We start from the raw sequence: 26,590 nt of genomic DNA, 5'->3' as shown, positions 1-26,590 counted from the left end.
CGACCCTGTGTTGCTCCACGTCGTCTTGCTTCCAAGGCGAGTGCGTTGCCCCGGAGCTATCCTCCCGAGACAGAGAGGGGGTGGGGACAGAGAAAGAGCAGCCACCAGCCCGAGCCCTGCGATATCTGGCGACCATCTTTTATGTTGTTTATTGGGTATTTATAATGCACCTTTACAGCCAAATGGTGTTTCAAGGGAGGGTGAGGGGGAGGTAAAGGGAAGGAAAAACTAAAACGACGACGTTCCTACTAGGTCTTCAGACATTCGGATCGTGCTAGTGCCATAACAATGAAGGGGAAGGGGGAGGAAGGGAGGTGAAGGTGGGGGCGGGGACAGGGATAAAGACAACCAGTAACATTCCTACTAAGTCATGAGACAATTCAGAGCATACAAGTGCAGTAATAGAGAGAGCAGAGAGGAGGAGATGTGTTAGAGGGGATGAACAGGGAAGAAGATAGCCAATAGCGTTCCTACTAGGTCGTGAGACAATTCGGAGCGTGCAAGTGCAGTAACAGAAAAGAGGGGAGAGAGGGAGGAGGAGTAGTGCAGGACGGGGAGGAAGGGTAATGCTCAGGCAGGAGAGAGGAGAAGGGTATTTTAAGTGCGAGTGAGCAAGGTTACTTGTGCTTTTGAGGAGAGGGTGCACAAAGGAGTGCTAGAAGGGAAGCGAGAAGGAGCCAGTGGCAAGGAGTGATCTCAGAGTCTGCAAAGGCAGGGGAACACCTGCAGATTAAGTGAGGCAGACCGCAACCACCTGGCGAGAGAATACATGGTTGTAATGCAAGTGCGAAATAGGAGCTAAAACAATATGGTGTCGATGCGCAGATATTTTGGACACTCATCCCCCATTGCGGTAATAAAGCCTGCATTTTTGTGGACCGTGTATAATAAACAAACATTTCAGTAGCGAAGACAATGGCATAAATATAATGGCTGAATTGGCCTACTGTGGAGAATAATTATTGTCCTGTTCACTGAAGGATCAATGCGGCGAGGGAGTCGGACCGTTTTACAGGTGCATGATAAGGGATTCTGGGAATGAATGGGAATAGAGAGGTGCTGGGTTTTTCCACTTCTGTTTTTTCCACCCTCTGTCCCCTCGACTTGTGATCTGTTCTTCGGCTAAGGGCAGATGCAACTGAGAAGGGTGGGGATATGCCCACATATAGGAGACGGCGTTGCATGGTAATAGTTCAAATTGGGAACCCCGGGTGATGCAGTCCTGCTGAGAGGGAGGACGCCCCGCCTCAGATCCCGGTAAGTCTAAGTGATCTCTTTGCCTACCTGCTGAGGGACTAAGCAGTGTTGCAGTGGCCAAGATGAAGGTGTCTTCCACATCCATTCTAACGGTGATATATATATTGCCTATCTTTTTATGTATATGTTGTGTGAATAAAGGGCCTGTAACAAGCCATGTGTTTATTATATATGAGTAGTTCATGAGTATTTCTTTTGTCCTGTTTGTCCGTGTCCAATACTTTGCTCTGCTAAAGGGGACCGGGGAAGGTATGAATGTTCCCCTGACGAGGACAAGCAAAAGCAGAACAATAGTCAACTTCGATTCTAAGTATTCGGCCCCTGGTTTATGAATTGCGAGATGCACAATACAGAGAACCTTGAATTGAATACGGCTCTTCACTGGAAGCCAGTGAAGCGGCCGTAAAAGGGTGGAGGAATGTGTCTCCCAGCGCCAAAGGAGCTGCAGCTTTTTGTAGCAACTGCAAACGCTGAATCAGAAGAACCTGTTGGCCCAGCTAGATTCCATTGCAGTAATCCAAGGAGCCAATAATAGAGCCGTCACCACCTTGGTCCGAAATTCCAAACGAAGGAAAGGCAAGGTTTTCTTCAACATCCTTACCTTAAGAAAACCAAAACTGCACGCAGACAATAGTTGTGCTTCTCTGGAACCAGATGATAAAAGTTGAATGCCGAGACTCTTGACTAAACAAGGGGTAACAAATACAGCACATACGAGACTGCCGTGTTGTAGAACTGCGAGACTTCTGTGAGAAATAACCAAGGATTCTGGCCCCTGCCCTGATTGCGTGACCAATGCCATGCATTCCCTGACAGACAAGATCTCCAGCAGGACCCACTGTGTGCACCACTTGAGCTAACTCGAGTGAGGGCTGAGAAGGCACTCAAGTCTGCCAACCCAAGTACGCAGGAAGGTGAAGTGAAGATGTGTGGTTTGCATACTTCATACAGCCCGTGTCCCGGGTCCAATCTGTCTTCCTCCCATGACTCCTAGCACTCTGCTTTTGGTAATGACTTGAGTCACCAGACTGTCCCCTCCCCTCATCTGCCAATTCCCAGATCATCGCTGTACACAGTGCGCAATATATCTGTTTAAGAGCTAGCGAGAGAAAGACCGAGCACAAGAGATAAAGAGATGGAGTATGAGAGAGAGAGGGGCATATTTATTGGCAGGGGCAAAATGAGAAAGTAAATTCGGAGCTCTGCATTGGTAGGAATGTGAGGAACGGGAGGAGCAGACCAGGCTGCTTTCCCATATTAGGCCATTGGATGCTTTGCCACGACTTATAATGGTTTGTTATGCCCGGTCATACCCTCATCATGCCTTGCTAGGCCATTTCATGGCTGGCTACATATGTCTTCACTGTTTGCGCTACTCACCAACCTGTCCAACATTCTCCTTTCTAGCTCATGCCTTACTGCTCTGCTCCCAGGTGCCCCACTGCCATTCCGTCTGCTGGGATTGGTCCCCATCTGGCCCATTATGATATTGCTACAGTTTGTCCATCTGTATTTTCCCCCCTCTTGAGGTTTTGCTTCCAGGTGTCCCACTGTGATTTGATCCCCCCTGCCCCCTGGTTCCTAGTGCAATGAGTGCCCCACCATGTTCTTTGCAATCTGATGTACAGGATACCGCATCCTTACCTCGCTGCGTGCTGAGTTGTTCCTAGTCACCCCAACAGTTCTTCCGCCGTTTACTTGGTCCCGAAAGCTGCATGCTCCCTATGCCTTCCACACCTCTGACTGTAGCCCCACTTTCATCCAGGACCAGTCTCTGCCCACTAGACCCCTCCAGAGATGTCAGCCCACTCATATATACCCCAGGACATATCCTCTTCAAGGACCTTACCCAAAGGGCACCATAACTGAGATGTCAGGCAAGGGGCAACCCTTCCGTGATGTCACCAGGGACACACAGGGCGGGTGCTGCGAGTCGCCCACTAACACACAGAAGCGGAATAATATTGATTGATTTATAGAAAATGTATAAGGCGGTTACTTTGAGATGCTAGGATGCCCATGCCCATCCCAGCAGACATCAAACAACAAATAGCTACACCTCTACAATCAACTTACACATCACATTCCTGGGCAATACATCCTAGCACCACCGGCATGCAAGGCTCCCCTTTGGACACAAATGCCTCTATGCTACCGTCACATGACACCTAGAACCGCAGGCATGCAAGGCTCCCCCTCTAGACACAATGCCTCTATGCTACCGGCACATGACACCTAGAACCGCAGGCATGCAAGGCTCCCCCTCTGGACACAAATGACTCTATGCTACCGGCACATGACACCTAGAACCACCGGCATGCAAGGCTCCCCCTCTGGACACAATGCCTCTATGCTACCGTCACATGACACCTAGAACCGCAGGTATGCAAGGCTCCCCCTCTGGACACAAATGCCTCTATGCTACCGGCACATGACACCTAGAACCGCAGGCATGCAAGGCTCCCCCTCTGGACACAAATGCCTCTATGCTACCGTCACATGACACCTAGAACCGCAGGCATGCAAGGCTCCCCCTCTGGACACAAATGCCTCTATGCTACCGGCACATGACACCTAGAACCGCCGGCATGCAAGGCTCCCCCTCTAGACACAATGCCTCTATGCTACCGGCACATGACACCTAGAACCACCGGCATGCAAGGTTCCCCCTCTGGACACAAATGCCTCTATGCTACCGTCACATGACACCTAGAACCGCAGGCATGCAAGGCTCCCCCTCTGGACACAAATGCCTCTATGCTACCGGCACATGACACCTAGAACCGCAGGCATGCAAGGCTCCCCCTCTAGACACAATGCCTCTATGCTACCGGCACATGACACCTAGAACCACCGGCATGCAAGGTTCCCCGTCTGGACACAAATGCCTCTATGCTACCGTCACATGACACCTAGAACCGCCGGCATGCAAGGCTCCCCGTCTGGACACAAATGCCTCTATGCTACCGGCACATGACACCTAGAACCACCGGCATTCAAGGCTCCCTGTCTGGACACAAATGCCTCTATGCTACCGTCACATGACACCACAATGCCTCTATGCTACCGTCACATGACACCTAGAACCACCGGCATTCAAGGCTCCCTGTCTGGACACAATGCCTCTATGCTACCGGCACATGACACCTAGTACCACCGGCATGCAAGGCTCTCCTCTGGACACAAATGCCTCTATGCTACCGGCACATGACACCTAGAACCACCGGCATGCAAGGCTCCACGTCTGGACACAAATGCCTCTATGCTACCGTCACATGACACCTAGAACCGCCGGCATGCAAGGCTCCCCGCCTGGACACAAATGCCTCTATGCTACGTCACATGACAGCTAGAACCACCGGCATGCAAGGCTCCCCGTCTGGACACAAATGCCTCTATGCTACCGTCACATGACACCTAGAACCACAGGCATGCAAGGCTCCCCCTCTGGACACAAATGCCTGTATGCTACCGGCACATGACACCTAGAACCACAGGCATGCAAGGCTCCCCCTCTGGACACAAATGCCTCTATGCTACCGTCACATGACACCTAGAAACAGACTTGCGTGCTGAGCTCAAGGCATGTACGATCTGCACATGACAACACAACAGCAAAGCTACCTTGCATGTTCCCTCTTTTCCCACTAACCATTCGTCCCACAGTTCTCTTTCCTACAGTAAAGAGTTCAGAGGCCATTCAAAATGCAGCGGTGTGTGATATGACTCCCAATAACATAACATGACACGACATGACATTCATAACATTTACTGGAATTTGATTTGATACATAATTTGGTCTTCTAACTTTTCTTTGAGAAGCGATTCACGCCTTGTTAAACAAAAGACGCCATGTTCGGTTTCTCGGTTATGACATTATGGTGTTTGCAGGGGGATGAGGGGGGATTGAGGGGTGCAGGCAGCCAGGAAGACTCACTTTCCCTTACTTGGATAACAGGCCAATTAAAATATGGAAACAATACAGCCAGAGGCTTGGGGAGGTCTGGTAGTAGATCCATGTAGATGTTGAAAAGAGGTGGCAGAAGTTTGAAGTCACTAGCAGAGTACACCTCGTGCAGAAATAGTAGCAAGGTGCCTAAGAGTATAGATCACGCCCATATCCTCTGGAGGGGTACAGGCGTTCAATAGAGTAAGCTCCACTGGCATTGCTATCATGCCGAGGTGTGAATAGGCACAAGAGTCCCCGGCCGCAGACAAATATATCTATTTTCTGAGTGTGCAAACATGGTTTCCCATGAAACCTAGAGGCCGCACGATGGCACAGGGTGGTGCCCACAGTACTCCCCTCCTTAGTGGGGGAGGAGGGGAGTTTTGGGTAGCCCCGGTCAGAGAGACAGGTCCCCCCCTTCCCTCAATGGCTTTAGTGGGGTGCTGGCCATGAAGTATGGAGAGACACTACATCCCATGTTTGCGTTGTTTTTTAGAGTGCCTTGAAGGCGTTGGGACACGGCTCTCCACATTCCTAATCCCCAGAAGCAAACACTTGTGTGAAGTTGTGGTTGTAAAAGATGCCCCTGTATCTTTCCCCTTTTCTACTGCCCCCCAGAGGCATTGGTGTACAGCCAATGAAATCTGAGAGGTTCCATTTCTTAGTGAATATTTTAGTAGGAGAATGAATCAACTTTTTTGTGTTACTAATTTGTCATCTGCTTGACTTTTTCCTTTCACAACAACATTGCAACGGAGTCCAAGAATCTGAGGTTGAAAGGGACAGGACTGAACAGGGATTTAATTCAAATGCTTTTGTGCCCATCTGACAAGAAGCGGCAGAGATAGAGTTGTCGACCCAGATGGATGACGCGATCTCTGGAGGAAGGTCTTGGAGCACTCTGGACTGAGGGCACGATTGGCAAAGAAAATACTGGATGGAGACCAAGAGGGATGAAGAGCACCATGAGATGGAGACCAAGAGTGACGAAGAGCGCCATGAGATGGAGACCAAGAGGGATGAAGAGCGCCCTGGGGTGGAGACCAAGAGGGACAAACAGCGCCATGAGATGGAGACCAAGAGGGACGAAGAGCGCCATGAGATGGAGACCAAGAGGGATGAAGAGCACCATGAGATGGAGACCAAGAGGGACGAAGAGCACCATGAGATGGAGACCAAGAGGGACGAAGAGCGCCATGAGATGGAGACCAAGAGGGACGAAGAGCGCCATGAGATGGAGACCAAGAGGGACGAAGAGCACCATGAGATGGAGACCAAGAGGGACGAAGAGCGCCATGAGATGGAGACCAAGAGGGACGAAGAGCGCCATTAGATGGAGACCAAGAGGGATGAAGAGCGCCCTGGGGTGGAGACCAAGAGGGACGAAGAGCGCCCTGGGGTGGAGACCAAGAGGGACAAACAGCGCCATGAGATGGAGACCAAGAGGGACGAAGAGCACCATGAGATGGAGACCAAGAGGGACGAAGAGCACCATGAGATGGAGACCAAGAGGGACGAAGAGCACCATGAGATGGAGACCAAGAGGGACGAAGAGCACCATGAGATGGAGACCAAGAGGGACGAAGAGCACCATGAGATGGAGACCAAGAGGGACGAAGAGCGCCATGAGATGGAGACCAAGAGGGAGGAAGAGCGCCATGAGATGGAGATCAAGAGGGAGGAAGAGCGCCATGAGGTGGAGACCAAGAGGGACGAAGAGCACCGTGGGGTGGAGACCAAGAGGGTTGAAGGGCACCATGAGATGGAGACCAAGAGGGACGAAGGGCACCATGAGATGGAGACCAAGAGGGACGAAGGGCACCATGAGATGGAGACCAAGAGGGACGAAGAGCACCATGAGATGGAGACCAAGAGGGACGAAGAGCATCATGAGATGGAGACCAAGAGGGACGAAGAGCGCCATGAGATGGAGACCAAGAGGGAGGAAGAGTGCCATGGGGTGGAGACCAAGAGGGACGAAGAGCACCCTGGGGTGGAGACCAAGAGGGACGAAGAGCACCCTGGGGTGGAGACCAAGAGGGATGAAGAGCACCCTGGGGTGGAGACCAAGAGGGTCGAAGAGCACCATGAGATGGAGACCAATAGGGACGAAGGGCACCATGAGATGGAGACCAAGAGGGACGAAGGGCACCATGAGATGGAGACCAAGAGGGCTGAAGAGCGCCATAGGCAGAGGCCAAGATGGGCAAGAAAATACAGAACTAAGACCAAGATGAACAAAGACTGCCCTGGACAACAGGTGACCATCATTCTGGATTGAGATGAGCAAACACTATAGATGAATGCCAAAAAGGACACAAAGCTCTCTGGACAGAGGACAAGATAGACGAAGAGCACCCTGGATTCCAGATGGGGCCAAGATTGAGGAGGAGAAATCTGGACGGAGGCAAAGAGGGACAAAGAGCATTTTGGGGGGAGGATATTACGCAAGAGAAGCCTCTGCATGAAAGTCAAAATAAACAAACTGCACCCTGGACAGAGCCCAGGAACGGAGATGAGAACTTTTCATGGAGGTCAAAATGTACAAAGAGGGCTTGACATACAACGAGCACCACTCTGCATAGAGGCCAAGATGAGTGAAGAGAATTCTGGATAGAGGCCAAGATAGATGAAGCATACATTATAATTAAAATTGTTCTTTTATAACACGCTTAATAACAGAAACCAGTTTCTAAGCACAAGTCTGTGATTCGAACATGTGTTGCAATGTGTTGTCTTGCTTCCAAAACAACCACGTTGCCCCTGAGCTATCCTCCCAGCCTCAAAATGGACAAAGAATATAGTGGATTGGGACTAAGATGGACGGAGACTGGGAAGGATATAGAGCAAAAAGTGAGACCCGATGGGACAGGGGCAAGTGAAAGGAACCAAAGGGGATATTGAGCAAAAAAGGGGAGGCAAGAGAAAAGAAAGGTTAATGACAACAAAAGAGCTTGACAAAGAGGACGATGATCGCATGGAGGGTTCTTGAGGAAGATGTTGAGCAGAAGGAGGATCTGCACTGGAGGGCACGAGGAGACCAAGAGGGCACAATGGAAGAGAAGCCAAGAAAAATGAACACAGAAAAAGGACCGTCAATGGGCCACAAGATAGATAATGGGAGAAGGAGCTGGGATACGACAGGCAAAAGAAGGTGGCCATGATGGGCCAGGAGGATACGGAGAACTATGGAGGGACTCCAGATGGGGGCAAATGAACTGGCCTTTTATGTGGTGTTAAACACTTTCTTGAAGCCATAGAGTTTGTAAAGTTGAGTCAGTCTAACCAAGATTTAATGTGTGCTCTGTGGGCTTCTGGCAAACTTCTTGATCGGGCAAAGCCGCAGAGCCCCATTAGACGGAAAACAATGGAGTGGAGGAAAGGAGTGGAGAAGAGGATACGGGACAAGAAGGGATGCAAATGGGCAGCTGAGTATTATCTCAAGGGACAAAAAGACCCTCGAGGATGAGGATCCCTACTCTACCACCAAAATGAAATGTATAGAAGGTCTCTCGTCATCTGGGGCTGACCTACTCCCCATGTTCTTTGGAGAAACGAGGTCACCAGACATCCTAAAAATAACATGACCTCATTACAGCTATGTGCAATCTGGAATGTAACAGTAGCCTATTTAATAATACTTTGCAGGCATTTGACCTAATTACTGCCTCACTTCTGCACTCAATACTCCGGTGAGCGCGGAGGAAGGAAGAGCCCCGGGTGCGGACTGCAGATACTTTACCACTTCTGGATGTTGTTTGTGGCAAATATCTAAAAAAAGATTTTTTGAAAAAGCACTAACCGCATTACTTTCCATCAGCGCAGCACTTTTGCTTTGCTGGTGCAACCAAGGATGTTTGCAGGAGGGGGGAGCGCTGGCTGCACGAGCTGCACAGGAAGCTGTGCGTGGGCCGCAAAAAAACACTGAAATCTTTCGCGGCCCCCCCATAGCCCATCTTCTAGGTAGATCACCAGCAAATAAGCGGTTCTACCTGCAACAAGGATGGTCAGGAACTCTAAACAAGCAAATATACATGGCAACTGCTTTTCATGAACAAACATTAGGGCGAGTTGAGTGGTATGGCCCAAATCTTCGATCATCAGAATTTATGAGCCGGGAACAAATCCAACCAACAAATCCGAAAGAGCATCAATGGGGTGGACCTACGACACGCTAATAGCTCCCCAACCCTTGCCCCTTTACTCACTGAACCAATCGAGAAGTCAGAGCACTAGCTGGCAAAACCCAAAGATACAATTCCAGGTTTCTTGCCTTGGCTCAGGGGTCTGCCTCCTGTGACGTTTCAGATGCTTTGGACTACGACTCACGTTATCCCTCACAACGGACTACGCTGGCTAGGGCTTGTTAGTCCCAAACAACTGGAGACCCAAAGGTTGCCAGCTCTGCCTCAGCTTCTGTGCCTTTATCTTTCCTTCTATCGTTTTTCCACTAGATTTCACATCTAGCCTCACTTCCTAAATCATTTTTAACACTATACGTAAAGAGGCTGAACATAAGTGCAACTGGTACAAACTTCCCAAAACTGTAGACACCTTGTTTTTTTCAAATTAAATTGCTCTAAATCCCAGAAAAAAACAGCCTTTCCAAGTAAAAAACAATGATAATATGAATATCAGGTTTATATATATCGTGCTTAAATCACTTGTAAACACTAATAATAGCGGTTAGCACCCAGGGCGGGAAGTGAAACCAATCAGGTTGCTTGGATCGCGGGCTGAATCCCACTATCCAAGTGTGCGTTGCAAGGAACCTGACGGCTGCTTCCCCCACCCACCTTCTTCACCCCCCCCCCACTCTCCCTTCCCTTTAATCTGAATTTCCCACTCAATGCCCCTCCCCCCACTCCACTTACTGGAGTACGGTGGCGGCAGCCCGCTGTGCCGCTCCGACTTCCACCTGCTGGCTGCTATAGAAATGGAAGAGGGGCTCTGTTGGTGAGACTCGGGTAAGTCAGCTAAGGTTTTGCTGGAGCTCTCCCAGCCATTCTTAACAGTGTGTAACCAATCTCGGAGAGGATGGCCTCTGGTATGATGCTGATGCAGCTATTAAAATGGGCATTATTTAATTGTACTAAGTCTCCAAACTGGCCCTTTTTAACATTTTACAATATTCATTTCCAATGATCACCAGAATATATCACAGCCACAAAATGGTAGTTACTGGTGCCTCACTGCGCACAGTACATTGTCAAAACTTAGAACGACCATTTCAATTATTATCAGATGTATCAGATATAAATTTATCAGACTTGCAGTCAGAAAACCACAAAAATATGGTGACCCCAAGTTTCAGGATCCCAGTCAGATGATCTCCTTAACAACCATACTCCTATAAATTTGCTCTAGAAAAATGCAAACAAACGGGTAAAAAGAAAAACTGGTGGAAAAAAAGCGAGAAGAGAAAGGAGGGGCTGGGTAGGAGTACAAAAAGAAAAGGCAGGCAGGCATGTTTAAACTCATAAAATTAAAAAAGGAGTCTCGAAAGCTTTGCTCATTTTTCAGGGAGTTGTGAAAATGGCCAATTTGCACTTTTGATATACAATCAGGATATGATTCCAACATGGATAGTCTAGTACATGCCTATTAAACTCAGTCACAATATCCCTGTGAGAATCGAGGAAGGTGACAAAGGGTTACAGCTAACTTGCCATACAATCTAAGAGCCTTTTGGTAACATTGTCAGGAGGATAGCTCAGTGGCAACGTGCTCGCCTTGGAAGCAAGGCGACAGGAAGCAACACAGGTTCAATCCCCTGGTCCGTGCTTGGAAACATTTGGGTATTAAGCGCGTTATAAATAACATATATCATATCATAATAATGACCACAGACCGTTATATTTGACATATATGGCTGTGCTAGAAGGGTTGTATATTTTGGTCACTAGCAGTAAGTACAGAATGCACAGTGGGCTTGGTGCTCATTTCATTTTTCACATCACTCACCCGAACATTACGTCTGTAACATTGCAGCACATCTGCCGATTCCGAGCCAGCTATAGCATTGGGATGTGAGGATAAACTGGCTGCAACATGAGTAACTCTGCTTGGCTGCAGCCGGGATCTGGTGAGAACTCCATTGAATGCATGTGCAGGAAATTGCGGGCCACTGCAGACATGGATATATTCAGGCCGGGCACATGCGCCTATCCACTACGGGCACTATGCCATGCAAGGGTGGCATAAACCTCTTAATGCCAGGCTCTCCAGCCTACTCTCCCTCCAGCATTCCATAGCTCAGCCATTCCAGGCATCTCTGTTCAGGACACAGGTTTGAACCCTGGCAGTGGCCCACTCAGCTGTTCCCCTTGCCGTGTTGATAGATTGTGATTAATCAAATTGGGTAAGCATACATGTAAATGTTACATTTTAATTGATCATATTAGGATTCCAGCGATAGTGATCAGCTACTGTAATTCTTGTTGCTGTCCCGGCTGACGTCACCTTGGGTTTCAAGCTCTGGCACATCCACAACCACATTCCACATGGAAGCTTTCTCCTACAGCTGGTACTGTAAATTTGCCATTCAGAAATCCCGGGGTGAAACCGGCAGGCTTCTGTTCCAGGCAGATCTAGACACCCGGGATGTTCCTAAAAACAACCTGTGGGATGTATTTACCCATGCATCCTAGCCCTACCTCAAAACTGTGCAGTACTGACATGAAAACATCATGATGACCAGAGCTTCCCAGAAAATGCACCGGGAAATGCAGGAAGAATAGGCTGCCACCCATTTTTGCCGATGTTATGGGCACAGAAGGACGCTGCCTAAAACCACCATTGGACTACCCGCACAGTAGTCTGAAACCATTGTTTTGACCCATGTGGAATCATTAGACGGGGTAAATATGGGGATTAAGCTGTCGCTGCCCATCATTTTGCCCCAGAACAAAAATAAATAATTGGAGTGGGTAAAGATGGGGATGCGCTGTCGCCGCCCATCATTTCATCCCAGAATCCAGGAGAGCTGCGCAGTTGTGCGCACACCAAAATGGTTACCTAACTTGCCACCCACCAGTGTAAAGAAAGGTCTTTGTTAACAAAATCCACTGTTACTGGTGTCAAAAAGTTGCTGAAATCGTGACTCATTGGACCACTTTAAAGATTCAACCCTTTTTGTGTGTGTTTAGAATGCATTAATCCAAGAAAATCCCAAAGTTGCATGCAGTGCCAACAAAATCCTCTAGGCGGCACTAGCGGTCTAAACTCTGACTGGAGAACTGAGTGCAGTTGCTGACAAAGTGATTTGACTCAGCTGACTTCAAAGGCTGCATTTTAATTAAAAAATTAGCCACATGCTGTTCCCAGAGGCCTGAAGCCTGGGAAACCCTCTCACCTCTAGAAGCTTCACACCAGGAGTTAGAATCTCACATGACCTCTTGATTGATAGAAGGCAGACTGGCTGGGAGCTTCCCAGAGACCACACAAAGGACCCTTTCCTCTGAAAGGAATATGTTAATTCTGAACTGTTTAATGTCAACAAAGCCCTGCCTGCCCAGAGGACTGACCCACCCAAGTCTTGGAGGCGGACCTCAACACTCTGAGGATTGAATTGAAAAGAAAATATATATTTTACAAAAACACTGATAACTCTTTGTAATCAAATGACAGAAATGTATAACTTTGAGAGCTTTAATTAAGAAAATGTACCTTTCATTCAAGGCCAAACTCGAATTTGAGTGATGTTCTGGGGCAAAACCCCATTGTTTATTAATATTACAGACTCCCTGTTTCAGCTAGACAAACGAAAATGCATTGGTATGTGGGTAGATATGTGAGGAACAGTTGTGTAAAATTTAATGGAGATCCAATGTTGTGCAGCACATGAATAAGTGCTAGAAGTGGCCGTTTTTGAATGCAAGCTCTTAGGATGAACACATTTGGACAGAGACATGGCTAAATTCAGCCACACCATGTATATGTGATTTTAATCAAATGTGTACCTGTGCAAATATGTTTTTAGGTCAGATATAGATTGTGTATAAAGTTGACAGGGGTGGGTTCTCTGTATCATAAACAGACCTCATCATGATGACACTTCATTTCATTCCCCCAATCAAGTAAGGGATGAAAGCTGGACCAATGGCAAGTGGAGAGGGGCAAGGCTAGTGATGCGACACACACACCCACTTGGAGAACATATAAATGGACCACTGAAACTTAGGTAGGGGGCTGAAAATCCATTTGCTGCAGCGCACTTTGCTGGACCAGACAACATCCAGAGATCCAGACTTCAAATTCATCAACCTCCTGAAAGCCAAACTAGAGACTTCAAAACCCAGACCAGAGGGAAAGCAGTGCTGTGCCTAGCTGTGAGCAGAACCCAGAGAGAAAGCAGTGCTGTGCCTAGCAGAGAGACCAGACCAGGCGCTGTGAGCAGAACCCGGAAAGACCTGACCAGACTGTTGACCAGATCGTGACAAGTCGCTTTCCTGTTCAAAATCTCTTGTGAGTACTTAGCAAAACTCAGAACACATCTCTTAGTTTAAATTCATCTAATTCAATCTATTTAATCTAAGTAGAACTGCCTCCTAGCTGTCACCTGTCATTCTAGCTGCAAAAATTTGTCACTTGTCATTTTGAAAAAGTGTGCGTTTAAAATTTACAAAACCAAAAACGACCTTTATTAAATCGCTCATATCTCCGCGACCGTTTGAGCTAGAGACTTGCAATAACTTTTATTTGAAAGCTTAGAATCGTAGCTTTGAATCGCACCAAGAACCGCATTCCTACCCCTTATAGTTTTACCGCAATCGCGGAACACGCATCCGCGAATTTTACCGCGATTTGCAATTTCTTCACTTGTAAAAACTGCTGCTGTTTGCCTGATTTCATTTGCCAGAAATTCGTTTAACCTGCTAACTATCCCTGCATCATTGCTAGTGTGAGCCTGGACTAATATTAACTAGATACCACTCACCCTGAACCTCTGAAAAGGGAATTAAAAGCAATTCCAGCATATTTCTCATCCATTGCTAGCACATATTAAAGCATTCGGGCCTGTGTTTTCAAAACTCCTATCTGTTTTCTGTGGTGTAAGCTTGCTGGGGTGAACTGATTACATTGATTGCATTTTTGAGAACTGCGTGCTTTCCTCCCATTCCCTTGCATTGCATAAAGAGGGGGGGAGTGAATAGCCAGAGAAGAGTGATTACATTGTTTGGTTGAAATCCTATTGAGTATTTTCTGTACTGCATTCATTGAATATTGCATCCACCTGAGCTTACATAAAGCATTCTGTACCACCTTCTTCTTTTGTTCCTATTCACCTGTGTGCTACCTTATCCATTTCATCTCAACTCTTTAGTAATTATAAAGAAGTGTGCTAGTGCCAGATTCTCTGTTGTCAATCTTTATCATATCAGATTAAGTGTGCTATTCAATTATTAATTTATTATAAAGTGTGATATCTATATTTTAATTTATCAAATAAACCTTTTAACTTGCAAAACAGAACTACTTCTTGGCTCAGTGGGGTCAGGGGGATTCCAAGAGAGGGGTGTCATACAAGGGTAGTCATCCAGAACGCATGAACTGGACCTAAAGAGATATCAATAAGGGTTTTCATTCAGTATTGTAGACTAGGTGTTAATTTGGCTGTAGTGCTGAATTGAATCCTCTTACAAATTGGGGGCTCGAGCCGAGACGTTGGGTTAGATTTACCAGTTGTGCAGCTTAATACAGTGTGCTAACTGACGGGATACATACATCCGGTCGGATCACCACGCTGCATTACGCTGTGAAGCATTCCTCAAAAGGGACACTCCAAGAAAAGTTCTGTTCTGCAAAAATAAAATACTAACTTCTGTAAGTCAGGACAGAGACCAATCTCTAGAATGACGGCCTTAGTAGACATGAAAATAGCCAGAGAGCACTTCTTACATAAGTTATTTGTGAGAGGTGAGTGGACTCACCAGGACCAAACAGTCTGGTTGCAGGCCATCATGCAACAGGTCACGGAAACAGGGTCAGACCTATGGAGAGATCAGGGTCCATTACATGAGGCCCTGAGTGAACTATATATGGCTCCTAAAGCCAAAGAGGAACACAATAAGATTGCCAGGATAGCAGCATACCTGTACCTATATATGGGAGACATGCAGGATAGATGTGCTGAAAGCCAAAATCTGGCAAATAGGCAACAGATGGAATTACAGAAGGTCCAATCTGATCTGGACTCTTCTGAGCAGAGGCTGCAGAGGAGCCAGGAGTCAGAAAATGACAGCAGACTGTACATTACTAAAATAAAGGAGGATATGGATGTGCTGCAAAAGGAAAAGTCAGAACAGGATACCAGATTTCTGGCCTTGCAGAAGGAACACCAAGAAGGTTTGGACTCCCTACTGCAAAGCCAGAAAAAGCTGGAGCAACAGCTGGACTTCAACAGGGTATGTGCTGAGCAGGTAGTCACCCTGCAAGGCCACCTAGATAGAGTGAAGGCAGAGAGCAACAAACTAATTCTGAAAGACCTGGATACCCAGGCGGAGTTTGATGAGGAGCGCCAGAAAGCCGGTGCCTTTCAACGGCAAAGGGACGACCTGGCGGCACAAATGCAGGCTCTTAGTCAGGAAAGAGACGCCATAGGCCAGGAAGTCTGCCATTTAAAAAGAAAAATGGAAGAAAATCACCTGGCCCACCAGGGGCTGGGTGACCTCCAAAAAGAAAACCAGAACTTGGTAGAGCACACCAGAAGGGTGGAGGATGCTCTAGCAAGAAAGGAGCAGGCCAATAGGGACATTGCTCAGGAGGTAACCCTCCTGCAGCAAAGACTGGCCCAGTTCTCCAGGACCAACCAGGAAGCACAGAGGGAAAATGAGGCTCTCTGCCAGCACAATGATAGGCTCCAACAACAGGTAGCGATGCAGGAGAAACTGATAGAGTCGAGTAAGGCCTTAACAGAGGAACTGAAAGCACAAATGCAGGCTCTTGCATTGCAACAGGGAGCAGGGGCGGATAGAGATGAGGTCCGCTGGGAAAGAGAGATTCCTGACCATAACCGCAGGAGCCCTAACACCAGGGGCCTTCATTTTCCCCAGTCCCTGGACTCTACCACCCCCATGTCCCCTGGCGCGCATGAGCACAGGGGTCCAGGGATGGCAGATTACTATCCAGCTAAGAGCATGGGGCTCATAGGCCAGTACCATCCAGGAATGGAGGGGTGGGCATCCGGGTATGGGCACCCAAGTACAATACAGTTCAGTGGGGAACCCCAGGAGAGTAGGCCCATTAAGGGCATCCTGAAAACCTCTGCCCAGTTAGGTCAGTGGAGGGGGTACCCATCAAATCCTGACAGCAAGGAGGAATCTGAAGACTCCTCTGAACTGCGCAGGACACAGGAGACCAGGTCCCCACATTCTGCCAGCCATTCCCAGGCTCGCAGAATCCGGGAAAACCTGGAAGAACAGACGGGAACCTCTGGGAGCAGTGCCTCTGAGTCCGACGAAGAATGGACAAGGGTTACCCGAACCAAAAAGGCCAATAAGGCAAAAAGGGCCTTGCGTAAGGACCCCTTAAAGCAGATTAAGGCGATCAGGAGCGTCATCACGCCTTACCATAAGAACGCTAAGTATTCTGTTTGGGAGCACTTAGAGTTGTTTGAACAAATGATGGAGACTTTCCATTTGAAGGACAGCCAAAGCTGCATTCAATATGTAAAATGGACATTCTCCCCAGAATACTCCGGTTTCTTTGCGGGGCTGGAGGACCAGAATCATTTAAGATGGTCCACCTATAAGGCGGCCATCCTGAAACATTTTTCTGTTCACAGAAATCCTCAAGAGGCTCGCAAGGCAGCCTACAATTTGCAATGTGGGGAGGATCAGGCCCCACAAGAATTTGTGCAGGAGTTAAAGCGGGCTTTTGCACAGACCACAAGAAGGGTGCGCACGGATAGCCGTGAATTCATCAACACGTTTTTCCATGCCTTGCCCAAATATATCATGACCCAGCTCGTGAGGGATTTTCACGAGAAAAGATCTTTAGACTGGGTCATTGAACAGGCTACCCGCATCTATGAGGTGCAGAAGCCCATAGAAAATAAAAGCAACGCCCAGAAAAACCCCAAAGCCAACAGCACCCCTGCTGCTGCCAAGGTGGCAGAGGTAAAGGTCACCCCCGTTTTGGATTTGGAGATGGGGGGGCCTAAAAACCTACCTGCACCGAATAATGCTAGGCCCAGAAGGTCCTCGGGCCAGTCACAGACAGGGAGCCAGGGAGGCAGCCCCACAAATGGGGTCCCTCGCTCTCCTGACTATGTAAGTCCTCGCTACAAAGGTAACAGACCCATCCTGGGTTATGTGTGGACTCCTCCAGCCCAAGGGGGGGGATCCAGCCAAGCACCAAACCCAGGGAACTTCCCTCCAAACTTCCCACAGGAGGGCAGAAATGTACCAAACCCTGGGCAGAACTTTTTCCCCAGATATCCACCCGACTTCCAACCCCAAAATCATCCATCCTTCTTTCCTCAATTCCCTGAGCCCAGACCACTGAATCCGGGAGAGGGGAGGCCAAGGGTGGAGGGGTACCAAAATCTTCCCAACCCGGGGTATTACCAAAGGAGGGATAGCTACCCTTCCCGGGATCAGCCCAGGGGAGAAAACAGGGCCCCGTATCAGCCTGAGCGGGTTTCCCAGTTAGAGCGCCAGGTTCAAAACATGGCGCGGGATATGGGTCATATACTGAGGGCGCAGCAGAACCCTCAGATCGGCGTGCCAGCGCAGAACGCACCCAACTCTGGACCTGGTGCTCCAGAACAATGACGGGGGCAGCACCCCGATAAATCACCGGTTCCCAGGGAGGAGGCACAAAGGGAAGGGGGGTGTAAAGCCTTGGAGGAAGCTTCCTTCCTCACTTGTAAACAGCCCCTGGAAACCCAGGAACCGGAAACAAAATCTCTTGCCCCTGAAAGTCTGCCTCCTAAGGAGCAGAGGGGGGGTAGGAGAAACAAAAGACCCAAACAGACTCAGTTTGAGGAGGAGGTACAGATCTTCCAATTTGAGGGAGAGGGATCCTCAGAGGATCCTGGGAAAAGGATTTTCTCCTTCAGAGAGGGGGGAACTCCTCCCAAAGAAAAATGGGTCCCTAGGGATGCAAATCATGACTGGGGAGATGTGGAGAGTGAGCTACCGCCGCCCACCATCTCATCCCAGAACCAACAGCAAGAAAATCCCCTGGTTCAAACCCATCCTGGGGATTGCCTCCAAAAAGGGGGGGGCGGCCCAGAAATGGAGCCAGGGGAACCCACAATGGCTCTGATCTCCAGTTGCAAAATTTTTCTTCCAGATTCCCAAGGCTCTCCACAAGATTCTGCCCAAATCTCTTCGCTAGCGATGTCCAAAACCAGAAAATTAGCCCACCAGTTGTCCAAAAATGTACATTATCTGTGCCCCCTTGAGGAGAAGGAGGGAAGATATTATGCCCCGGTACAAGTACAGGGGCAGGGTACAATCTCAGCACTGGTGGACACTGGATCTCAAGCTACCCTTCTGTCCAGAAGGGCCTTTGACGAACTGAATGCAGGAAGGGGAGAGAATTACCAAATTCCTCTCACCTCTCTTCCTGGACAACTGCAGAACTTTGACGGGAAGGAAATTCCCGTCGAGGGGACGGCAGACTTGGACATTAAGATCGGGCGACATAAGTTGAAACACCCGGTCATAGTTGTGACCCCAGAGGGCACCCCTTGTTTACTAGGGAATGACCTCCTGAGAAGGTTGTCACCCCTAATAGATTGCGTAAACAAGGTCCTCTGGACTCAGACTAGCCGACCCATAAAATTAAAACAGAGTGTCAACCATGTTAGTTTAAACGGCACATGCCACATGGTTGAACAAAAATCTGACCAAGTAGAATTTCACTTCCAGAACAACCAAATTCCAGACGTGACAGTAATAGCAGTAGGACAACAGACTGGTGATGGGGGGTCCTCTCTATTTCTGAAAATCAACCTTCCTTCCAGTCTAAAGTGGTATTCCATGCTGGAAGGAAACACTCTGAAATTCTATACCAATCCACAATCAGAAACTCCCACTCCTATAGTCCAGGAAGATGTGAAATCAGCTCAAAGCCTGACTGATGTTCAGCAAATTGGAGAGCAGTTGTTCATCCCTGTTCAGTTAAATGATGGGAAGGACTCTGTTCTCGCTCGAGTGTGTGTGAACAACGGTAAGAGCTTCATCAGCGAAGCCATGTTCCGCCAACTCCCAAAAGATCCAACCATTCCCACCTTCAAACTGATAGACAAATGGGAAATGGACCTGGAAGCACCCAATTCAAAACATCTCCTGCCAAGCAGGTGTATGCTCAAAATCTCCATTGGCAACAAGAGCATAGTCCATAATTGTTGGGTCGTGCGAGACGTCCCTGCCGCCTTTTACTTAGGCAGTGACATTCTCAATCGCTTTGCCATTAGTTTGGACCTAATAAACTTCAAAGCTTGGTCCCGATTAGCGGATAATCCCATGGGCTTTGATGATCCAGAAAAAGCATTTAGGTCAGCTCAATTGCTACCTTATGCGGTTGAAATTCAGGTTAAAGAGGAAGTCACCATCCCAGAAAGGACCCGACAATTCTCCCTGGAAGTGAAAGTTAAAAGGGGACAAGAGTTGAAAAACCCTGATGCTTACATACATCCAAATGCTTCTCTCCAACAGCAAGGGTTGGGGGTAAACCCGACTCCATTAGTCAACATAGAACATGACACCATTCTAATAGAGGTGGATAACAGCGACTTAAAGAGTATTACTCTAGCCGCAGGCACCATTATTGGAATGGCGGTTGATGACCGACATTTCTCCATTGATCTTGTAAATGAACTGTTAGGACCAATCCCCAAGGACTGTGTTGACAGTGACAGTGAGGACAATACAACACCAGACAGGATTTTCACCCGGCATGGGGGGAACTTCCTGGTGTACACTTCCTGCCCCTATGGTAAGGAAGATGTGACGTGTGACTTCAGGAGGGATGAGGTGATTTTCCAAGTCCATGAGGGCTGCCTTTCCCACCTGAAGCCTCCGGTCCAAATCAGCACTCTGACCAGGGACTTCTCCACCCAGCTGGAGGAGGCCGCGGAGATAGCCAAACCAGAAGTCTTTCCAGGCTTCAGGCAGATGGTGGAAGAGAGAGTCAACCTAGCTGATGCCTGTGTGACTCTGGAACAAAAGCAAAAGTTGAAACAAGTTTTCTTGGATTTCCAAGATCTCTTTGCGGTAGACTCATATGACTGTGGTCGCACCGACATCCACACCACAACAATCCCCACGGACCCTGGCATGACTCCTGTGTTTGTGAAGCAATATCGCTTGCCTCTCGCATCAATGGAGTCCCTTACTGAAATAATTAAGAACCTTGAGTCCCGGGGAATAATCCGTCCAGTCCACAGCACCTTCAATAATCCGGTGCTGGGAATATTGAAGCCAAACGGCCAGTGGAGACTCTGCGCCGACCTCAGGGAGCTCAACAAACGGGTCCATACTTCCCGATGGCCTCTGCCCTACATTGACCAAGGGCTGGCCCAGATCCAGGGGTCACAGGTATTCACTGCAATAGACCTGACCAATGGATACTGGACCGTGCCTGTCAGTAGGGAGGACCAATACAAGCTGGCTTTTACCTTTGGGGGCCAGCAGTACACATGGACCCGGACTCCCTTCGGATACCTTAACTCCGGTAATGAGTTCAATATTTTCCTACATAAGGCCATGCCCGACCTGGGTACGAGGGGTAACCTGGCTTATGTAGATGATGTCCTCATCAAAAGTTCATCTGTGGAGGAACACATAGCAGAGATCCGTTATGTTCTGACACAGTTGAGGGCCGCCGGAGCAAAACTTTCCTTTCAGAAAGCACAGTGGTGTAGAACCCGTGTTAATTTCTTGGGGCATGAGATTACTCCTCAGGGTCTCTGTCCCCAGGAAAAGAAAGTGGAAGCACTTCAGAAACTGAAAGACCCCACAACTCTGCGGGAACTAAGGAGCCTCCTTGGACTGACTAATTACAGCAGAAAGTTCATTGAGGGCTACGCAGAGATCACCAGACCCCTGATTCATCTCCTGAAGGGGGGGGTCAAGTGGGAATGGGGTCCAGAACAAGCCGAGGCAGTAAAACAACTCAAAAGAAGCCTCTCACAAGCGCCTTGCCTAGCTTACCCTGTCAGAAACAAGGAGTTCTTCCTGGAGACGGGGTTCTCTAATACGTGCTTGACGGCAGTATTATATCAAAAGCATGACAAGGTCAATAAAGTAATCTCCTATGCGAGCAAAACTTTATCCTCTGTGGAGGAAAAATTCAACGATTGTGAGAAGGCACTCCTGGCAACGGTGTGGGCATTGAAGAATTACCGCCCGTTTATCCAGGGGGAACACATCATAGTGGAGACTCCACACCAGCCTCTGCAATATCTCCAAAGTGACAGAATCCGGGCCGGAAATGTGAGTAATTCCCGAATTACTTCCTGGATTCTGTCAATGCAAGGCTTTCCTGTGGAGGTCAGATATGGCCAAAACAAGAAGAGTCCCCTCGCGCAAGGTCTGGCTGACTTGCATGATTGTGCCAGAGAAAACTGTCTCGAAGACGAAAGTCTGAAAATCAAGGACAACATGGAGGCATACCTTAATTCCCCACACAAAGTCTTTGAAGAAGACAAGTGTGAGGGAATGCCCACTGTCTATGTGGATGGATGCTCTTACCATGTTGACAACAACGGGGAGAAAGAACTGGTGGCCGGCGTAGGGAATGCATGGGTGAATGAGTCCCCAGAACCCTCCGCTGGATACAAAATTGGTCCCCGAAGTAGTCAGGTGGCAGAATTGATGGCTGTGCATCAGGCCATCCTCACTGCTGTCCAACATCAACTCCACGAACTGGTCATAATCACAGATTCGGATTATGTACGGAACGGGTTCGTGGAGCACCTGGTTAATTGGAAAACCAGAGGCATGTTATGTGCTAACAACAAACCCTTGAAACATGGGAAGTTGATCCAAAACATTGATGATCTGGTCACATCGAATGGGATGACCATCTATTGGAAAAAGATCAAGGGTCATTCCAAAGTAGAGGGACCAGACAAAACTGGAAATGACTTAGCTGATCAGCTGGCCAAAACCGGGGCCATCCAAGGGGATCTAATTGAGATTGAGTCCCTGTTGGGGGAAATCCAGGTCACTGCTATCACTAGGTCCCAGACAAATGCTCACAATGACCTTTCAATTGCACAATGGAGTAAGGAGACCCCTGATGCTGATTTGATTACCGCTCAGAAGGGGGATCCAATAATTGGTAAATTTTACCAGCACCTTGAGGACCCTGAGAACTTTCCCCTGACGGATACCGATTACATTGGGAAAGAGGACCTAAGAGTGTTGATGAAATGTCCAAAAATGTTCCGGATCCAAGACGGTTTGCTGGTAAGGAAATCCAAAGCTGGCCACGATCAGTGGGTGGTTCCTACCTCATTCCGAAGCCTGATGTTAAGTCACGCCCATGATGCGGCCACCGCCGGTCATAGGGGGTTTCACACAACATTGGAAATCTTAAGAGAGGTTGCATACTGGCCACACATGGGGCAGGACCTCGACCAGTACTTGAAGGGTTGTCTTGTGTGTGCACAATTTCAGCCGACATCACTCACGCACCGGGCGCCTTTACAAAAGAGGGGAATGACACTGCCATGGTCAGATTTACAAATCGACTTTGTAGGCCCTGTGATTCGCTCGGCTAGGGGGAATAAGTACATGTTGACCGTGACATGCTTGTTTACCAAGTGGGTGGAATGTCTCCCAGCCCCAAATTGCAAGGCAGAAACTGCAGCTGCCTTGATGATTAACCACATCTTTTCCCGTTTTGGTCTACCTCAAAGGATTGAGTCAGACAGAGGTAGCCACTTCACCAGTGAAGTAATGACAAAGATGTGGGAGATACTGGGGGTCAAGAGAAAGCTGCATATTGCTTACAGACCAGCTTCTTCTGGGGCAGTAGAGAGATATAACCGGACAATTGTGAGCATATTAAAGAAGTTTGTGGCAGATTCTGGGCCAAGTTGGGATATCCGATTACCTCTGGTCCTAATGGCCATCAGATCTACCCCTTCATCTGCAACCAAAATGTCACCATTTGAGTTGATGACTGGGCGCAAGATGGTGCTTCCGCAGCATTTGCTCTACAGGACCCAAGAGCAGACACTGATAAATGCCTCCACTACTCATGAGTATGTAGAGAATTTAAGGAAACACCTCCAACATGCTTTTGCTTATGCTCAGCGGAATCTAGAAAGATCGACTGATAGCATGAAGACCCATTATGACCTGAAAACTTCCAGGAAGGAATATCAGGTGGGAGACCGGGTCTATCTATACAACTTCCAAAGGAACCAGGCCAAGCAGCGCAAATTTTTGCCTACATGGAAGGGACCCTTTGAGATCGTCGATAAGATCTCTCCGGTGGCCTACAAGATCCGCATCCCCAAAGGTGGTTCGGCAGAGGGGGAAGACAAGTGGGTCCACATAAACCAGTTGAAGTGTTGCCATCCCAGGCACACTCTGCAACAACTGGAGGAATCCTCTGGAATCCTAGCGGGTACTGTATCAGACTAATTCAGTTCCAATCATAAAACATACCACATCTAGTCTCTAAAATATTGTGATTTGCATGAAACTGTCTCTTAGTTATACTGTTTTCTTTATCAAAATAAGAATGTAATGTTTTGTCATGATGAAATGCATATGCTGTCCCACCATCTCAACAGTGGTGGAAAAACGTCTATGAGTAGGTATTGCCGCTCTTCCTTTGTCGTCCTAGGAGAAAGAAAACCTTGAGACGGGCCAAGGAGGACGATCCGGAGACCGGGAGCTGAGACGCAACGGGCTCGGGGTACCGCCCAATATTCCCATCAGGACCGGCGAGGAGAACCGATCGATCAGTACCGGATGGAGGAAAAGATGCTGAACTATGCCATCTATTGGAAGAAGATGAGGAAACATCCCAGATCTTGCGAGTCCCATTCGTGAAATAGGATGGCCATCGCAAGAGGGGGGCTTGTGGGATGTATTTACCCATGCATCCTAGCCCTACCTCAAAACTGTGCAGTACTGACATGAAAACATCATGATGACCAGAGCTTCCCAGAAAATGCACCGGGAAATGCAGGAAGAATAGGCTGCCACCCATTTTTGCCGATGTTATGGGCACAGAAGGACGCTGCCTAAAACCACCATTGGACTACCCGCACAGTAGTCTGAAACCATTGTTTTGACCCATGTGGAATCATTAGACGGGGTAAATATGGGGATTAAGCTGTCGCTGCCCATCATTTTGCCCCAGAACAAAAATAAATAATTGGAGTGGGTAAAGATGGGGATGCGCTGTCGCCGCCCATCATTTCATCCCAGAATCCAGGAGAGCTGCGCAGTTGTGCGCACACCAAAATGGTTACCTAACTTGCCACCCACCAGTGTAAAGAAAGGTCTTTGTTAACAAAATCCACTGTTACTGGTGTCAAAAAGTTGCTGAAATCGTGACTCATTGGACCACTTTAAAGATTCAACCCTTTTTGTGTGTGTTTAGAATGCATTAATCCAAGAAAATCCCAAAGTTGCATGCAGTGCCAACAAAATCCTCTAGGCGGCACTAGCGGTCTAAACTCTGACTGGAGAACTGAGTGCAGTTGCTGACAAAGTGATTTGACTCAGCTGACTTCAAAGGCTGCATTTTAATTAAAAAATTAGCCACATGCTGTTCCCAGAGGCCTGAAGCCTGGGAAACCCTCTCACCTCTAGAAGCTTCACACCAGGAGTTAGAATCTCACATGACCTCTTGATTGATAGAAGGCAGACTGGCTGGGAGCTTCCCAGAGACCACACAAAGGACCCTTTCCTCTGAAAGGAATATGTTAATTCTGAACTGTTTAATGTCAACAAAGCCCTGCCTGCCCAGAGGACTGACCCACCCAAGTCTTGGAGGCGGACCTCAACACTCTGAGGATTGAATTGAAAAGAAAATATATATTTTACAAAAACACTGATAACTCTTTGTAATCAAATGACAGAAATGTATAACTTTGAGAGCTTTAATTAAGAAAATGTACCTTTCATTCAAGGCCAAACTCGAATTTGAGTGATGTTCTGGGGCAAAACCCCATTGTTTATTAATATTACAGACTCCCTGTTTCAGCTAGACAAACGAAAATGCATTGGTATGTGGGTAGATATGTGAGGAACAGTTGTGTAAAATTTAATGGAGATCCAATGTTGTGCAGCACATGAATAAGTGCTAGAAGTGGCCGTTTTTGAATGCAAGCTCTTAGGATGAACACATTTGGACAGAGACATGGCTAAATTCAGCCACACCATGTATATGTGATTTTAATCAAATGTGTACCTGTGCAAATATGTTTTTAGGTCAGATATAGATTGTGTATAAAGTTGACAGGGGTGGGTTCTCTGTATCATAAACAGACCTCATCATGATGACACTTCATTTCATTCCCCCAATCAAGTAAGGGATGAAAGCTGGACCAATGGCAAGTGGAGAGGGGCAAGGCTAGTGATGCGACACACACACCCACTTGGAGAACATATAAATGGACCACTGAAACTTAGGTAGGGGGCTGAAAATCCATTTGCTGCAGCGCACTTTGCTGGACCAGACAACATCCAGAGATCCAGACTTCAAATTCATCAACCTCCTGAAAGCCAAACTAGAGACTTCAAAACCCAGACCAGAGGGAAAGCAGTGCTGTGCCTAGCTGTGAGCAGAACCCAGAGAGAAAGCAGTGCTGTGCCTAGCAGAGAGACCAGACCAGGCGCTGTGAGCAGAACCCGGAAAGACCTGACCAGACTGTTGACCAGATCGTGACAAGTCGCTTTCCTGTTCAAAATCTCTTGTGAGTACTTAGCAAAACTCAGAACACATCTCTTAGTTTAAATTCATCTAATTCAATCTATTTAATCTAAGTAGAACTGCCTCCTAGCTGTCACCTGTCATTCTAGCTGCAAAAATTTGTCACTTGTCATTTTGAAAAAGTGTGCGTTTAAAATTTACAAAACCAAAAACGACCTTTATTAAATCGCTCATATCTCCGCGACCGTTTGAGCTAGAGACTTGCAATAACTTTTATTTGAAAGCTTAGAATCGTAGCTTTGAATCGCACCAAGAACCGCATTCCTACCCCTTATAGTTTTACCGCAATCGCGGAACACGCATCCGCGAATTTTACCGCGATTTGCAATTTCTTCACTTGTAAAAACTGCTGCTGTTTGCCTGATTTCATTTGCCAGAAATTCGTTTAACCTGCTAACTATCCCTGCATCATTGCTAGTGTGAGCCTGGACTAATATTAACTAGATACCACTCACCCTGAACCTCTGA

At 47.9% G+C, this 26,590-nt stretch overlaps 1 protein-coding gene across 2 annotated transcripts in view; it reads right to left on the bottom strand.

Annotated features, from left to right (window-relative positions):
- BTBD19 (BTB domain containing 19) overlaps positions 1–26,590 on the bottom strand; it is a 1,265,487-nt gene that overhangs the window by 1,190,182 nt on the left and 48,715 nt on the right. The window lies entirely within an intron of this gene.

Source organism: Ambystoma mexicanum, chromosome 1q, assembly GCF_040938575.1.
Source record: "Ambystoma mexicanum isolate Mex_15411 chromosome 1q, UKY_AmexF1_1, whole genome shotgun sequence".
Classification (NCBI taxonomy): domain Eukaryota; kingdom Metazoa; phylum Chordata; class Amphibia; order Caudata; family Ambystomatidae; genus Ambystoma; species Ambystoma mexicanum.
This window is presented reverse-complemented; position numbering and strand designations above follow the sequence as displayed.